The sequence below is a fragment of the Brachyistius frenatus genome, unplaced genomic scaffold (assembly GCF_029030835.1).
Source record: "Brachyistius frenatus isolate BFR_SWC_R1_liver_20210118 unplaced genomic scaffold, ASM2903083v1 Contig_11, whole genome shotgun sequence".
Taxonomy (NCBI): domain Eukaryota; kingdom Metazoa; phylum Chordata; class Actinopteri; family Embiotocidae; genus Brachyistius; species Brachyistius frenatus.
Window position 1 is genome coordinate 1860001 of NW_027210610.1, and position 17500 is coordinate 1877500.

Consider the following 17500-nt stretch of genomic DNA (forward strand, 5'->3'; position numbering starts at 1 on the left):
CGTGCAGAACTGAACCATCTGCCCACCTGCACGCATGCATGCATATAGTCCAATAAACACACATGCACGCAGAAAAACCTTGACAAGAAATGCGCGCGCACACACACACACACACGTACGCGCACACACACGTACGCGCACTCACACGCACACACTAACTGTGTCAACCAAAGTCAGTAAAACCTACAACTAAAGTTGCCCGCTGACCCGCCCCTTAAAAAAACCGTATCAGATGAAGACAGTTAAATCCCTGGAACACCGACAACTTCCAGGAACGTCGGAGTAAAAATAGTCTGTTGGCAGTATAGGTAGACAGATTATAGCGCTACAGATAGAAGAGTAACACGGGCTAGTGCTTTCGCTAAATATGGCTGAGCTATGTGATGCACTGCTGAGACTGCCGTCCAATAATCAATATCAAAACGTAAGAAGCTTAAATCAGGGGAAAGGAGTATTTGCACTATTATTTCCAGTAAGAACGCAGTTGGTGACAAAGCTACAGGCATGTGTGGCATAGCATGGCACGCAGTGTTTGCTTTCAAGCGACTCACTGTAGCTATTCAGCTCGGTCAATATTTGCAGGGGGCTATGGTAACAGAAAGCTCCCATACGGGCACAAACACACTCCCGTACGCTTAACACGCAGCCCCACACACACACACACACACACACAAAAACCAACATCTCTGCCCAGAAAATCCCACTCGTGCTCAAAGGGGGTGGGAGAGACAAAGGGCCATAGATCATCCGTGTGGACGGCGTGCAGCGAGCTCCTTGTATCCTGGTTTTTTCCGGCATTTTTCTCTCGTTCTGAGAAAACACGGAGGGCTGGTCCCTATTGTTTACACAGCTGGCTCCATGGAAAAGATTGCTTAATATGAAATATGAACAGAGTGGAGAGGTGAGAGGGAGCGAGCTGGGAAGAAAAGAGGGAAGGGAGCCAAGTGAGAGGGGTGTGGTGGCGGTGGGGTAACAGAGAGGGAGTTAAAGGCTGACTGCACTCTGGATTGGGGAGAATAGGAAGTGAGGACTTCAGATAGCGAGGGAGAGGAAAGTGACGGGAGAGGAGTTGGCGAAAACTGCAAGGAAAGAGAACCCAATATATGTTGAATCTGATGAGGAGCAAAGGCCATGCAGACAACTAAATGAGGAGCAACGAGAGAGCAAACAGAACATGAAGCAGAAAGCCCTGAGGTTTCCTCGTGGTGAGGGAGTCATGCCTCCTGCGGTCTGGGGTCTGTAGTGCATGTTATTCTTTCTCAATAGTCGCACACGGCTTCCACTCATTCAGTCCTGCCGCACCAACCATCTGGCACCGTCCTGACAATTCCCTCTTCCAGCTCTGTTACTTACCTCCTTTTAATCTGTTAAAGCCTCAGGGAATAAAGTTTCTTCAGCGTGTTATTTGGATTCGTTCTTACAAACCAGTGCGGGAGTTTCGTCTGTTTTTTTTCTCACAAAGGATAAGAGCATGTGGAGGCGATTCACAGGATCGAAATAAAAACGACTTGCGTTCTATTTGAAATTAGATATACAAAAACATAGACCCAATCAAAATATTACAATATTTATGAATAAATTCTACAGTACGACAATGGCACAATGGCCTGGGTATGACTCGAGCTGATAATCCGCTGATAACAGAAACTATCGTCCGACCTTACAAAGCAGCTCCAAGAGCAACGCAAATGTCTCTGCTAGTGTCCGGCCAACACAGTTGTTATTTTTCCCATTCAGCACGAACTTTGTTTAAAACGCAAAAGCACTTGCACCCTTCTGAGCTCCCATTGGGTGTGTTGGCCTTAAAATGAGGTGTGGTCAGGCGCAGAAAGCAATTGTGCAATTGACCAACGCACAACACAACAGCGCAGTATTTTAAGGGAACATAGGATAGCCATGCCTGCATAGGCCAGTGCACAATGCACGTACACTCACATGCTGCAGCACACAAGCGTGCAAAATATTCAAAATAAAAAGATTACAATGTGAAAAATGATCATTGTGAGCATCGATCTGCTCACAGTTCTTTCCTACAACTTGAAAAATCCACCTCTAAAACATGGCAAGCACACCAGGCTTTTAAAGTGAATGGAAGGTGACAGTGTGATTGGTTAATTTCTTGTTGTACCCTAAACACATCTATGATTAATTAATAGATTAAGTACAATCCCTTTGAACTATGCACTTGACTTTGCTTTCAGATTATCCACTGTTAAGCAATCAAAAGTGGATTTGGACGCGGCGTAAATGCATGTGCTTTAGACCGTGTGCTTACCTCTAAAACAAAGCCCTTGGTTTTTATGTTGTAGGGCTGGACTTTCCTTTCTAATTTGAATAAAATGACCATCACAATTGCCAGAAGCCCAAGCCCAAGCTTCTTTGTCCCCAATAAAACCAAAAATGTAATCAGCTAATAATGATATACCACAAGCAAATATTCACAATTGAAAAGTAGAAAATTACAAAACAGTAACATCGGCTCTTAATATGGTTGAAATGCAACAGGTCTGGTTAGCAATGGTTGTTATGAAGCTCCATTTAGAGACATGAGTCTTGTTTTTTTCCTCATGACTAATAATCTGAAGGGTTAAACAAGGCTGAACTCAAACCCAATCTCCTGTATTTTGAACATTATTTTTGTGTATAAGAAACCAAAACATGAAGTGCAGCACTCATAACAATTTCCAATGTGGATAATGATTATGCCAATCTTAGATAAAATGAGTTGGGCCACATTCAAAGTAGAAGAGAGTGGAGGCCATTTGTGCATGAAGGACTAGTGGTAATTGCAAAAGTAGAGAGCCCACTTCTCTGCTGATTCATAATAACACAATACACTGTTTTGTACAAGGGAAGGGAGCATAGTCTGTCCAAAATCATGCGTAAGCACATGTATTAGCTTGTGTGTGTGTGTGTGTGTGTGTGTGTGTGTGTGTGTGTGTGTGTGTGTGTGTGTGTGTGTGTGTGTGTGTGTGTGTGTGTGTGTGTGTGTGTGTGTGTGTGTGTGTGTGTGTAAGACAAACTGAGGGAGAGTGGGGCAGCTCCCTCAGTCCACCTCCAACCCTGTTCCAGTTAGTGGGAGAGGCCCGACACAAATGAAGTCCATATTTCTGAGGAGGACTCCAACAGACTCCAACACCCACCACCCGCTGACACACACACACACACACACACACACACACACACACACACACACACACACACACACACACACACACACACACACACACACACACACACACACACACACACACACACACACACACACACACACACACACACACACAGTCCCTTCAGTCAAAACACTTAAATTGTCACATTTCAAATGCATAAACACAGAAGCGTACCTTTACCGAGGCATTTCCATCACTCTTTTCTCACAGGGGAACTGAACACAGCTGCCTCCAGAGGATGTTTCATTTTTCTCTCTCACACACGCTAATCCCCTGTGTGTGTCTTTTTTGTGTGTGTGCGCCTGCCGAGAACGTTTTGTCACCTTTGTGTACCTATCCAGGATATCGGGCTAACAATGTTATGCGAAAAACTTTTCAACACAGAAGATCCAGTGACACGAGAGCAAATGACGCACTAAAGCGCAGGGCCCCTTCCTGTTTATACCGCCGCTCGCCCGCTGGAGGATCAAACGAGATCTGCTCCTCAGAGCGGGTGTGCCCTCTTAACAGGGACAGTCTGTGGCTCCCACAGGCGACTCTAATGACAATACCAGACTTCTTTTCTATAAATAAACAGATTATAGTGGCATAAACAGGTAGACGTTAGCAGTGAAAATAACGAAAAAGCAATAATTAGTGTTTTTAAGTTGTAACTAAAGTGCTTTAGGGTCTACATGCAAATTTGTCTCTGCCTTTATGTAAATGTTTGTGCCTCTGAATGCACTAGTGTGTGACAGCTACTCTGTGCACCAGTGTATGCCAATATGAGTGTATATACGCATGAACGTGTGGGTGCTGCAGTGTGAAGTGTGAATATGTTAGAATCAAGTCTTGTGTTTATACAGTGTGTGTGTGTGTGTGTGTGTGTGTGTGTGTGTGTGTGTGTGTGTGTGTGTGTGTGTGTGTGTGTGTGTGTGTGTGTGTGTGTGTGTGTGTGTGTGTGTGTGTGTGTGTGTGTGTGTGCAAAAAGCCAGTTTGACTCACCAGACTAAATGTCACTGTATTTCCACAGGGCTTGTTAGAGTCTTGTTTACAGAAAGCTAAATTCAATTATTTGAATGATCTACCACGGTGTGTTTGTAACTGTGTGTATTGCTGCACGGGGCTTTTGTCTGCTTTTCGTGCCGACAGTGGCTCGGTAAACAAAGGCAGACCAGTGATAAACCAGTTCATCCCACAGTACCAAACCGGGGGCTCTAGGAAATAGGCCACGGACAGACGGCATGTGGTCCATTTGTCCACAACACTGCTGCTGAAGGGTTGACACAACAAGTACGATGTTTGTGGAAAAAATACACGCGAATAAATTCAGCTAAGAATCGAACTAGGTCCTTTGAGACATCAAATATGATCCAAAAAAGTCCTGGTTGAGTTTGAGCAGATTCACGAGTGCAAAGGTTTATCAGCTGCACTGTGGTTTGTAATGCGTACAGGCAGGACTGTGGAACAGCGCTATCTCATATTCAGCGTTTTAATCTTTCACTGCGATGATCGCGGGGTAAACAGCAGAAATAATGCTTTCACGTGACAGTAATCCGTCTGCTATGTGCACTTGCATGTATTTGGCCATCATAGCCCCTTTGCCACATGAAATTACATTATGCTGCAGCAAAAGTGGAAGTGGTTGCTGTGTCATCAGAGTTCAGCAAAAAGGACACACAGCAGCTTCCTACACACTTCATTGCCAACATTTTAAAATGATTTCAAGATGCTTGACAGTTTCTGCTCGCTGCCTTTTGGAGCAGCCACAGCGTAGAAATGTCTAACGAAACGTAGATTTCCCTTTGTTTCCAGCATTAAACAAAATAACAACAGTAAATGAAATTCTATACTGAAATAGAACAACCCAACACCATCTTTGAATCCTGATCAGTTCTGCTGTAAATGTAGAGTCTTTGTATGTTTATATTCTCCACATTATGACTGTTAACCGTCCACTCATTGACGGTGGGTTATTTCCCATATACAAGCACAGCAGTGTTGTTGTACATTAGTTAATAACTTTGCATCCAAATAATTGGACTACATTTTACATTCAAAGCCTTCACAATAACTCAAAATAAAAGTTTTAACATAATAAGCTCCATTTCCTGCAACAGCAGAATTGCAAACCTTGGAGGTCAAAGCTTTAGTGCTCACTGTCGCTTGGTAATTCTGGGATATTTTGAAGCCGTCGCTCACATTCCCACACATCTGCAGTAACTCAGCACACAGCAGTGTTTCCAGACACATCAGGAGGACATTTTCCACGTCAGCTGTGTGCTGCTGTGTGGCATAATCCACAATCCACTAGTGTGCACATGTCACATGAAAGCACCCACAACTGCTGCACATTGTGGCATTGTCTGTAGTTAACACCAAAGAGCCAACTACAGTCCGCTCCATGCGTGTCACTCTTCGCCCTCCAGGGGAAAGTGCATATTTCCATAGCTCACCACAGCTGCCAACAACAGGGGCAGTATGTGGGGCAAAGTGAGATCGCTGAGAATGCTGCCGCGACGTGTTTGTGTGGTTATGTGAAACAGTGGAGTGGGAAGCAGGGGTTTGCGGGTCAGGCCAGACATGGATGAAGCGGTGGTCAGCATGCTATGACCTGTCTGGGACACATGCATGTGCCTTCCAATGTTGTGAGTGTATGAGATTGAGCTGCAAGCTGCAAGATTAAGAACATACATGAAGCAAATGCACACACTCTAACATCTGGACGGGTGAGAAACAATGCACAGATATAAGTGAAACAGCTGGATTAAGCTTACTAATATGTACTGCACATCCTGCTTAGTGACAGGGTTCATGACCGCAATGACCTTTACAGCGCTGTGTGTGTGTGTGTGTGTGTGTGTGTGTGTGTGTGTGTGTGTGTGTGTGTGTGTGTGTGTGTGTGTGTGTGTGTGTGTGTGTGTGTGTGTTTGTGTGTGTGTGTGTGTGTGTGTCTATAATTAAGCAAGCTACACGAAAAATTTAAAAGACAATAAAGTGGAAAAAATGAAGATTAAGACAACAGTGACAAGGAACCCACCCAACAAGAGCAAGATTGTGGTAGTCATCCTTTCCACTGCTTCTTCCCTCCATATTCTCTTTCTCACACACACACACACACACACACACACACACACACACACACACACACACACACACACACACACACACACACACACACACACACACACACACACACGAAACAAATATCAAGCATATCCCTGCCTCCCTTCCCTTGCCTGCTCTCCAGTCATAAAACTCGCGTTTAAAAATGCATGGGCTCCATAAGCTGCTAGGCCTATCTATTAACTGTGTTATAGTGTAGCTGGCTGTAGCTGGCTGACGGCAGCCAGGGAATGCTCCTTTCCATTAAGGGGGAGAGAGCGAGGTAGGAGGAAAAGGGATGAGGGATGAGGGCAAAGACAGAATTTACTCGCTTTTCCTTTTCCCATGGCACTGCAATCTGATGCCTGGCTGTTTGGACATGTGGAAGAAAAGGGGGGGCATTGACTTCAACAGAAGAACCTGCGTGCACAACTGTATTAATGAAAGACTGTTAATATGTATGTGTGTGTGTGTGTGTGTGTGTGTGTGTGTGTGTGTGTGTGTGTGTGTGTGTGTGTGTGTGTGTGTGTGTGTGTGTGTGTGTGTACGTGTGGCTTGCACACCTGAGTGTGAGTCTGTGGCTCAGACAAATAGTAATTGATTCAAGTGTTTCTGGGAGATTTCTCCCCCCCACCTCCCCCCCGTGTCCTTAGGCGCTCACCAGATGACTATTGATTGTTTAATTGATTGATTGACATTCGGACGACAGCGAGACAACAACATCATCACTCTTCATATGAACACCGCCAACAGCCTTCCACAATGCTTAGTGCTAGTATTTGTGAAACAGCTACATTTATGAGAAATACTGCACAGAGCGATGCAGGTTTCATCTGCATTTTTTTCACAAAGTTGTGCTAGTTTCCACTCTGGTCATTAGATATAATGGATTTGAGGAAAAACATACTTCGCAGGAGCTAAAAATAAAATATGAATACAACTTTATCTGGCAATTCATTTAACTGTGTAACCCCACTTGCCAAAGTGTCCTTGAGCAAAACTCTAAACATCGACCTACACTTGATATGAGCATCTGCTTAATGTCTCTGAATTAACATGTAAATGAGGTTTCATTGGTTTGGGTGAGATACCCGTGTGCATTTCTTTGTGCTGGTATTTTCTCCCCTCTGCAGCCCCGCCTCTCCGTACATGTATAAGTCAAACACAGACAATCAAAATTAATGAGCTAGCACCTAAAGTAGTGGTGACACTTGGGAACAAGGCTCCTGTCCCTTTAATGGACCATATAGACAATGCCTGTAGTATTTCAATTAACACACAATGGGATGACATGAAATAATGACATATAGGAAGAGTTGAGTGACACATGGGAACGAGGCCGTAACGGCAGCACCTATCCCTTTAATGGACCATCGCGGTTGAGCGTAGACAATAGGAGTTAATAGGAAATGTAAAATTATGATGTGCGCTCTGTCTAAAGGGGTGAGTGACACCTGGGAGTGAAGCTGTTACATCTTAATGCACTGCTGCCACCGGGATGAATCAGCTCTGCATATGGGAGGTGGAAACCATCTGAAGGCTGCTAATAGCAGCTGCTGTCAGTCTCACATTAACCTTGAGAACAGCCAGGGGACTGTGTTAGCCCTGCTGACCTCTCTCTTTCACACACACACACACACACACACACACACACACACACACACACACACACACACACACACACACACACACACACACACACACACACACACACACACACACACACACACACACACACACACACAAAATCGCCGTTATGTCCACATGTATGTATGTATGGCTGAAGGGTGAATGTGAATGTGTGTGCGTGTGCGCGCACACGTCTATCCCTCTTCCTGTGTTTTAAGAGCACTATCAGTGGGATTAAATCAGTCCATCACAGGCTGTTGGGACACCATATAGGCTGTCTGTGCTGAAGTGGAATCACCTAAACCTCACCTGCTGCCCCCGGGGTGACAGTCCATGTAGACTAATAATGGCACTCCAAAAGCTAATTTTCTGCGCACAGATGTGTACACACATGTTCATATGTGCTCATCAAAACCACCTTCCTACCTATTCAACTCAGAATACTGCATATATCCGTGTTAAGAAACCAGTACGCAGACCTATTTGAAATACAAAAAATAAATTCATTCCCTGACGTACAAACTGCTAATATGATAAACTAATAGAATCAGGGTTGACCTTTGCATTTTCAATCACAGAGCAAGAAGTAGGCCGATGCCCAACTGTTTTCAGTCGACTGTCACTGACGGCAGGAGACTCAGAAGGTGGAAGATAAAATGAGACAGGCCGGAGAAGAAGCAGGAAAACAAAGAAGTATTTTACAAAATCAAATTGTTGGGATGACTGCCTGGGAACGAGTGAAAGCACTATCAAGTACGCTGACCTAATTTTCTGCGAGCCTCCTACAGAGAGGCGTGGAGAAGAAATGAAGATCAACCAGAGAGAGTGCGCTGAAATCAACATTTTCTGTGTCCATGAAGGAGGCTGAGCATCAATCAAAGAATCCACTGGTGAACTATTGGTAGAAGCAAATCCAACATCACACACTTTGAATGGAAACGGTATGACAATATAATTTAAAAAAAAAAAAAAAAAAAAGCCCATTCAAAACCCAGTAAAAGGACATGAAATTACCATTTTATAATCAATATCTCCATACGGAGTTCAAATTGATACTATGACTAATTGTAGACCATGTGACAGGAAGTTTAATAAAACAGCTTGGACAGATCTTGGTGCTAAAATGAGCTGTCTAGTACAGTATACGTGCAATATTAATAGCAGATGTTTTATTATAATTAAGCAAGACTGGATTTTCTTTACCATTGATACACAGTGGAGACTTTATCCTAGAAAAAAACAATGATTGGGAGTTTATATTATTGTTTTTAACCCGCAACACTTTAGATAATTTCGGCACTGGCTAAATGAACACACATTTGTGCATATCTTGCTCTAAAGCCTCCAGTTTTTCATTTTTTCTTTGCAAAGTTTCTACAGAGATATGATACTGACGAAGCATCTGATGCTCCTCAGCGCCTGCTAGATACGGCTTAATTACAGCATTCAGTTTTATTATCTAATAGTTTGCGTTTTAATGTATGCTTAGATTTAGGTTTGGGTTAGAGGTAAAAAATCTTGGTTAAAATGACCAATTACTAGATTAGGGGCTGTTCAGTGTCGTAATTGTGACCATGTAGACTTGGTTAGGGGACGATCATTAAACTCAGAAACTAACACTGACTTACAGTTGAAAACGGGCCAAAGCAACGGACATCTACTATGTTCAAGTCCTACGGTTTGTTGTCCCACTCATCAACCCCGACCTCCTACCTGACTGACTTCATGTCATTTTTGAAACCCGACTTCCTTCTTCCCCGCGTGTCATACATAAATGTTTGTTTTGGACGAAGGCTGTTGTTTTTCTGCTTCTCCACTGCACCTGCATGCCTCCACCAACCCTTATGGTCCATGAGTGGACTTAATTGCCAACTCGTGTCTTCTACTTTTCCATCTGACTGTCCGAACATACTCTGTGCTTGTGACGGTGCAAAAAGCTTTTAAAGGGCTGACATTTGTGCTTGAGTGGACAGAACACTGTGTGCAGCACTGCCTCTTCCCATCGCTGCATCCAGTCCACTTGTAGTGCCACTGTGCTACTGTGACTGGACTGGAAGGCTATTTATAGAAAGCCGCTGACAATATCCCGTCCCCAAACGGGTGTAATCGTATTATGCAGGAGGTGCTAAAAGCCTGGAGTTGGGAGAACACGTCATTGGAGGAAACAGACTGAGACACACGAGCACCGTTCGCAGTGAATCTTGAGAGCAAGAAGCTTAGAGGCAGAGCGGGAGGAGGAGGTCGAGAAAGACATGCACAGAAACTCAGCATGTGAGAGAGAGAGAAGAGAGATGGAGACGGAGGTGGGATCCTGACTAGTCAAGGGGTGACAAGGAAGGATGAGATGCAAATCACGCTGTCGGTTGGAGAGTATTAGGTTTGCTTTCGGAGGGTGCGGTGGTGGGGCAGCTTGGAAGCTCAATCGTTGTGACAGTGTTTGGTATCGGCAGCTCTGAGGGTTCAAGCCGACCACGGTGATGATAGATTGAAAGACTGAGCTTTAATCAGAATGGCGCCCGGAGCATTTTCAGGGAGGTAAACAGGTTAATCAGTCAAGCCCTCCTTCCATCCTCCCTCTCATTCTCTCCTGCTCTTTCCTCGGCACATGACCACTTCTGACACTGGCATGCCATTCGTCTATTTCCCATCAGCACCTCACCCTCCTCCACCATGCTACCCTCATTTTCTCCTCCTACATTGCTTCACATCCTCTGCAACCAGTCAAGGGAACAGACAACCCCCCTCCTCTGCAGACCCATACTTTCAGGCGCTATCATAAGAAGAGGAACTTCAAAGCGTTCCATTTAATATCTCACAGCATCATCCGCCATAAAACTATGAGGTGGGAGGAGTGCTTTCAGCAAACAGAGACCATTCATATGCAATTGGGTTCTTGCCACTCCACTAGTCTGTGTCATGGGAGGTGGCTAATCTGTGATCACTCCATCTTTGAAAAACCTTCAAACTATTCAAAAGGAGAGAAAATAGGAGCAGCCGAGCATTATCCATTGTTTCTGCTGTCCCATGGGTCTATTTATTAAAATGTCCCTTTCTGACTCTGTCCAAGAAACAGCTAGACGTACTGGCCTACACAGAACAACTTGTGCAATGTGCAGAACAGTGCCAAATTGCTGCACGCCTGACCACCGGACATTTTAAAACAAGCTGCGACCGTAAAAAGAGAAACCAGGAACTTAGAATTCCCACGAGTCTACAGTCTAAGCCACATTCTGTGTTTCCGTCATCCAACTCTCTCTCTCCCTCCCACACACACACACACACACACACACACACACACACACACACACACACAGAAAACTCATTCTCTCTCTCCTCCCATGAAAAATAAACAATCAACTCTAAAGAAACACTTTGGTGAGAGTGTGAACCTTACAAAGCCTTAACAGCTCCTGCGGAGGGAGGCCACATCTAATCTGAAATTACCCACACCAGCTCTTTAACCACACTGCATTTAGGCAGTTGCTGGGACTTGGGAAGCAAGATTATATTGTGTTGTCTGGGATTCCTAACCACAGACTTTGGTGAGCAATCAACAAGGGCCGCCTCTCGCCAAGACAAACTTCACAGACGGTTGCCACTTATTTACAGGCTTAGTGGCCCGACTCCTCCGCAGCGCTGCGGAGCGTCAAACTGCTCGCCTTGATAGTCTTCGCTCTGAGCCTGGGTTGGAGCACAGATTGGGTTTGGAATGAATGCTCTTCTCGTTCACATTTGTCCAGGATATTGCAAAAGGACGCTCGTTGTGCAATACGAGTTGGGAAACACACTTAACAAGGGGCCTTGAAGGGGAACAAAGGAGGGAATGCTTATTTAGGGAGCGTGTACATGCTTTATGCTGGGAACTCACCCAACATAAAGCATGTGTCGTGTCGGTGTTATTACCTCCTACACACCTCCGATTTTGTCGTAGAAGGAATTCAGGATGTTTCGCTTGTTTGATGATGTCAGCATCCACCCTACAGTTTGAACAATATACGCCACAGGGGAAGAACTGCAGCTATTAATGATAGATCAGTGCATAACTCAAGGTGGCAGCGAGAGAGGAGGAGGATAACGTCGCCAGCATTGCCTTCATAAAAAAAATATATATACAGCAAGTCGAGGGAGCTGTGTGGGAGTTAAGAGAAAGGGGGACTGAAAAGTGCCCAAAGACAGCCATTCTGTTGTTGGGAGCTGGAGCTGGCTAACACACATACACACCCACACACCATGGGTGCCTGCATAGATGAGCCAGAACGCACGCATTCACGAACACACATCCGCACGCACAAACTTGTACACTACATGTAAACACATCATAAGCTGAACTCCTAGAGGGCCGGAAATCCCGTGTGAGTTTCCAACATCACATTCATTCTCAGGGGGATTTTATAACAGACACAATATCAAACGCGACATCTAGTACTGTAGTCTTCCATTACCAGTGGATTAGCGCTGCCCACCACCAACACCACTCCACTAGCTGCTAGTTGTTTTGTTTTTATTTTTTATTCCCCCCCCCCCTCCCCTCCAAGGCCAGTCTCCACCTCCCTGCATTCAGTACGCACATCGTTTTAGTGAGGACACTGATTTGCTCATGCATGACTTATGAAACCTCCGTTTCCTGTGCCTCATACAAACTCGCATACACACGTGCAGGCAGAAATCTAAGCTGATTTCGTGTTGACATCTTTGGTGCAGAGCACTCGTTGCTGTGCGTCTTCACTGCACAGCGGAGAGCTCGATAGCAGAGTAGCTTGAGATACAATGCTTTCTTATTTAGAATTTTATGCTTATGAAGTTTGTGTTTCAGCGGGCGATAGTCTTTTCTCCGAAAACACAGAAGCTATCACTATTGTATTATTATTATTATATATTCAAAACTAACAGCTGTCACATGAACCGAGAGATGAAATGCATTGAGTCATATGAGGGTAGATCAAAAAGTTCCTTCTGTTGTGCGTAAACGGAGCGCAGCACCACGATGTGCACGGAGCAGGGGGGGGAAGCTAGAACCTTTGCAAGTAAGTGTTCGAAGTTACGTCACCTGATCAACATCAGAACCTGTGTTACCGGTGTTATTGTGACCCTTAGCATGTGGTCATTTGCATGAGCAGAGGGCGCACGTACAAATTTTGTGTCAAACTCAGAAAATCAGCAACGGAGATCCTTGAAACGCCTCAGGAAATCTATGGCAATAAAGTGACGAGTCAGGTGAGGTGTTTTGAGAGGAAGAGGGGCAGAACATCCCGGTACAAGACTGAAGAAGGTTCATCGGGCCAGGAGCGCAACCAGGTAGCTTTTCTTTGACATTCGCAGTGTCGTGCATGGGGGAATTAATTCCCGAGGGTCAGACTTTTGACAAAGAGTTCCAATCTGATGTATGTGGGAAAACATTCAGTGCAAATGAACTGAACCGTGTCCCGACGGCTCTTTGGTTTTCCAGCAATGACAATGCTGACGCTCACAGCGCATTGAAAAGTTTCTTGCCTGCAACAACACCGTCGTAGCTCCCCATCACGCCTACCGACCAGATCGGGCTCGCTGCGACTTCTTTCTGTTCTGATCTTAAATGGGCACATACCGGCGGCCACAAAAACACATGTAACCGTTGTTGTTGATCAAGGGATGTAACTTGGAATACTTAGTCACCCGCTGCTCCGTGTGCATCGCGGTGCCGCGGTCTGTTCACGCACAACAGGCGCAGTCTCCCAACTTTTTGATGGCCCCTTGTATATAACAAACTCAAATTCAAACCTGTCGCATTGTGATTGTAACGAACAGCACTGAGATTTTGCTTGATATAACTTACTGGAATTTGCAAATACATAGAATGACACAGAGTTTTCCAGTGGGGACGAGGTGCTGGACACAGACACACATTCGCCCGCATCCCGTAAAGTTTCTGGAAATCTCCACGGCCTAATGAGGCATGGCAGACGAAGCCTGTCAGAGTGGCAGCCCAGCTGAAAGTGATTTGGTGCAATGAAGAGGGAAAAAAAAAATCTGAGGAAACACAGAGGAGGAGAAAAGGAAAGGAAATTCTGGAGGAAGATTTACACGGCCACATCAGCCATCATTTCATCTCTCTTTATTTACCTAGATGAATTTGTCGCGACAACACAGGAGCGACGCAGACGACACCTCTTGACCCATCTACAAAAGCACAAGCACAGACACACACACACAAACACCTCCTACAGGCATTAGCCAAGATAGAGGAGGGAGGGAGCAAATTAGGGTGGGAGTAAAAGTGAATAACATGCTGGATGGAGTCAAGAGTGCTTGAGAAAAATCAGTGAAAGCAGAGAGAGAAGAAGAGAGAGAGAGGCAGCAGATGAGGCACAAATCGATTTTGTTAAAGAGGTCGAGGGAGCGATGGGCATGAAAAAGGATGAGAAAGACAAAGAGGCAGGAGGGCATGAGCGATGATGGCGAAAATGGCTTGAAAGAGAGAAAGTGAAATAGATAAAGGATCAAAAAGAGGGGAGGAAGGACAGAAGACATGACGGCGGGAGAGAGAGGGAGAAAGACACACCTTGTCAAAAAGATTGAGAGAGCGGAGGAGAAAATGAACAGGGAGATAGAAACAGAGAGAGGGATACAGAGAATGAATGAAGATAGAGGGAGTGAGGGAAGATGAGAGGATGCCTTATTTTCCTCCATCTCAATTTGCACAAAACTTTCATTACCACCAATTTGGGGCTGGGAGCCGTAGGCTGGACCATTAGGCGAGCCCAGCATCAATCAGCCTAATCTCCCTCCCAGGCCGCTAAATTACAGCGCCCAGTTGCTTATTAAAATTTGTCGCCCGTCTCCCAACACCCGGCACTGCTGGAGATTAGACAGGGGCCCCCAGACAAATCTGTTCCAGAGGAGAAGAGGAGGAGGAGGACGATGGAGGGAGAAAGGGAGGGAGAAAGAAGAGAGAGAGAGAGAGAGTAGGAAGGAAGTACAGGGACAGAAGGAGGGGTAAAAGAGAAATGCGCTTGCTGAGACAGAGCGGATCAGAGAGGCGGACGATCATCTGGTTTGATTTATACACTCATGTAGATCTGACGTGCACACACTCACCCGCTCTACAGACGCATACATCCCATATATACCCGCACATCCCCTCCAAATGCAGTTTTCCATTCCTGTCAACACTCCCGACACACACACACACACACACACACACACACACACACACACACACACACACACACACACACACACACACACACACACACACACACACACACAACACACACCGGTACAGAGAATGCAGGGTTTGCAACGCCTCCCACTGCACACTCAATCAAACCGGCGGCTAGATAAGACACATGATGAATGGCGTAATTGAAGGCGGCGGCAGGGTAATGCTGCATCGCTCTGGGTTTGGAGGTGTGTGGGGGTGGGGGTGGGGGGGGTTGGGTGATTGGCGAGTGTGTGATTAGCCTGTAGGATTTATTGTTATTGCCCGTCTTATTAAAAAATACTAAGACTGTCTGCATTGCCTACTGTAGTGCACCTCCAGCTACAGAGTCTATATAGGGCTCTCCGCCTTGGGATGGATGAGCAGACAGCTTGGCTGCACCTATATGGATTCAGGTTAGGGCAGTGCTTTGAAGTGTGCACAGATCGCAGCAATGTGGCTGAGCTAAACTTGAAGGTTGCACAATGGAAATCTGGATGTCAAAATACTGTATGAAAACAAGCCACACACTGATTCACATCCAGGAGCCTTGAAGGAGGGGTCCCAGTACTCTTTGCTCACTTTAAGCATCAAAACAGACAGCGAGAGGAAGAGCATGACGTGATGGAGTGAGTGTTAGCCTGGAGGTCAGTGGGTAAAGGCGGGAAATAAAGCGATTCTAATTCAGGCTGCTCGGCACTCAACAAATCAAACACTCTTCTTTCTCTTTTTTTACTGTTTCTTGAGGCCTAATCTGTCTTAATCGATCCTGACTGGTGGCACACTGGGAGATGATTTCAATGAGTGAGGCTTGTGTTGCCCTTTAGACACTGCAGCCCATTTTAAACACACAAGTCTTGGGAAACCAATTACAGATTAAAATGAGCGGTGTTATTTTCATTTTGGCTCCCCAACTGACAAAAATGCTGAACTAATGTTCAAGATCGGGTGTCGCTCAAAAAGTTTTGACACTGTTACCGATACCTTGACTTTGATACTGGTTCCTGAACGATATTTTTTAAATACCAATTATAGAAGCCAAAAAGAATATTACATTCCACAATACCGTTTTAATGCAAGCTATCACTCGACGCTACAATTTACTGATGTTCCTTAAACACCTTTCATGCTATCAGTAGACGCTACCCAGCAGGCTTTGGACAAAGAAGACTCCAGTTACTGCAGCCACTTAGACAGGTATGTGGCCAAAAAAAATAGTTTGAAAAGACGATAAAACAAAATAGTAATAACAAGGAGGTACTTCAGTGAATGGCACCATAATGACTTGTGGAAAAAAAATGTATTGACTGTATTTCTGTGGAGCATAGTTTCCCTCAGTGCTATTGCAGCTTAAAGCACTTTGGCATTAGCCTCACTTTTCAGACTTATGTACTATTTTTCACATATATTTTTATATATGTATTATTTCAATGCCTTTTGAATTGATGGTTGACCAAAACCTGGTCTGGGAAACTGCGATGGTAATTTTGACCATTTCCTGACATTGACTAAAAAAAAAATAATGAACTGCAGCCCTGCAAACTACCGTTCACTTAAGGGACAAATAGGAAGCCTTGAGCAAAAACTAGGATGTCCAAACATGATGTGGAAAACATTTCTGATTCATTTCTATTGCAGGTAAGCAACTGGAGGGAAAACCAAGGCAGTGCTCTTTTCACAAGTTAAAACGGGAGAGACGCCAGCCTTTCCCTGCTCAGCTTATACAGAGACAAAGAGCAGAAAGCCATTTCCACCACACACTTAAAACAGATTAACTGAGAACATATACAGCCTCATACATTATGACTAGAGAAGATACACAATGCAGTGAAAGCCCACACAAATCCTTGTATTCGGTCACTGCAGAGAAACACACACACACACTGCATGTGCTGCACACACCCTACGACCAAACTGGTGAAAGTACAGTAACTGTAAACAGTGTGGTTGTACAGAGCAAACTGGTGAAAGTACAGTAACTGTAAACAGTGTGGTTGTACAGAGCGTGTCCACTGTCAACACATACCGACACTGTAACCAGCCCAGGGGGAAAAAAACACACACACACACACATGTGTACACACTGAGCCAGCTGTGGTCTCAGGCAAAGCCCTTTCACCTGCCGTAAATACAAGAGAAAACAAAGCAGTTTCTTTGTTTGGAAGTTAAATTAGATAAATAAGATACACGGGCTGTCCGTAGGAAGGAGACTCCTTCCAAAACACTTGTCTGCACCCCTTTAGAGAGCAGTTTGAATCTGTGATGTACTGTTGTTGAGTCAGTTGGCTTTATTTTGATACATAAAACGGTGACATTTACTGCTGTTGCCGGGTGTGTGTCTGTGATTCATAAAGTGAGTTCAGCTCAGGATCTACTGTTGTATAGAGAGAGAGAGTGTCTACCTCGGTTGGTTGCCAGCAGCCCTGCGTGCTGCCGG

At 45.0% G+C, this 17500-nt stretch overlaps 1 protein-coding gene across 2 annotated transcripts in view; it reads right to left on the bottom strand.

Moving 5' to 3' along the window:
* The window catches only part of raraa (retinoic acid receptor, alpha a), a 143411-nt gene that overhangs the window by 86487 nt on the left and 39424 nt on the right, over positions 1-17500 (bottom strand). For both annotated transcript variants that reach the window (XM_069691428.1, XM_069691427.1), the window contains one exon: positions 17466-17500. This exon is cut by the window's right edge and continues 87 nt beyond it. The gene's annotated coding sequence lies outside the window, so the exon portion shown is untranslated. The remainder of the gene's footprint in view (positions 1-17465) is intronic.